The sequence below is a fragment of the Hippocampus comes genome, unplaced genomic scaffold (assembly GCF_001891065.2).
Source record: "Hippocampus comes isolate QL1 unplaced genomic scaffold, H_comes_QL1_v1.1 scaffold444, whole genome shotgun sequence".
NCBI lineage: Eukaryota > Metazoa > Chordata > Actinopteri > Syngnathiformes > Syngnathidae > Hippocampus > Hippocampus comes.
Genome location: NW_017805078.1, coordinates 349,092 through 350,288, shown reverse-complemented (window position 1 = coordinate 350,288; position 1,197 = coordinate 349,092). Strand labels below are relative to the sequence as shown.

General features: G+C 47.8%; 1 long non-coding RNA gene across 1 annotated transcript; it reads left to right on the top strand.

The window, feature by feature from the left end:
• The first annotated feature begins 21 nt into the window (after window positions 1-21).
• Window positions 22-1,018, top strand: LOC109513098 (uncharacterized). Its single transcript, XR_002167659.1, has 2 exons — window positions 22-386; window positions 482-1,018. It is a non-coding gene; the product is annotated as an uncharacterized LOC109513098 (long non-coding RNA).
• Window positions 1,019-1,197: the final 179 nt, after the last annotated feature.

Below are 1,197 nucleotides of genomic sequence, written 5' to 3'. Positions count from 1 at the left end.
ACATGGAGTCGGACTGCAGACCCGTATTGAAGTCCGCTGCGCGATTTAACCCTCCAATCCATCTCGGCCAATCCATGAGCTCATTTCTATTTTGGAAGTTGCCCGCTCGCGATCCGCGCCTCGTTATCATTGGCCAGTTCCAAACACTTGGCGAGCCACGCGGGTTGACGTCCCCCAACTGGCGGCTAGCTAACGTCAGACTCCAATGAATGTGCATTTGTTGCAATGACCTGCACAAAAAGAAGTCCCGGTCCCGTCGTACCACCAAAGAAGGGACCGGGGAGGAATAAACGTTTTCCGTACGCACGTGTGTTCGAATCAGACGCGACATGCAGGAAGTGAAGGAGGAACTGCGGGCCGAGAGAAACAAACGACAGACGCTGCAGGTCAGACGAGCCGACCACATTACTCGTGATTCAAAACACGACTGAGCCTCCCTGTCTGTGTGTGTGTGTGTGTGTGTGTTTTTTTTTCCATGCAGGAGGAAGTCCACGTGTTGAGGATGAATCATTAATCTCAAAGCGCAACGGATCACGCAGCAAGCCCCTGGACCGCAAACAAGCTCGCTAAGCAAGGACCGCATGAAACCTCCTGACAATGTCGCGCCATTAAATTGATCGGTGCGCAAATTTGAAGGGGCAAACAAAGTTTGTTCTGCCAGGCTTGCTCTCGTTTCTTTTTCATTTTCCCCTTTTTTTTGTTTGAATAATCGACGAGAAGAGAATATGCACTGTGTGAGAATTTTGGGGGGGGTGATTCTATGCAAGTCGGGTCACATTGACCCTTGTTAGTAAGAAGCACCGCAGGAGGGCAAAATGTCTTTTTGTTGTCTCTCGTTTATATCAGTATACGTGTCCTGGCTTTTATTGTATGACATTTACTCATAAGATGCAATAAGAACAGAGGAGAAAATGTATTTTCTGTATTCCGTTCATAGTTTTGTTCGCATTTGTCCAAGGATGCCATTCTCATAATCTCCACGTGGGGGAGCCATTGGGCTCATAAAAGATTCCGTTTTGGGTTTGGTTGTTTTTTTTTTTTTTTTTTTGTTTTTTTGTGAGACGTGGGTTTTGAAACGCAGTTGGCGGCATTTTGCATGATTTGCTTTGGGGTTGCAGAGCTTTAGGCCTCTCTGCCCCCCCCCAAACGCTGCAACTCGCTTCCACCCACCATCCGTTTTGTTGTTTCTCTTCCCAC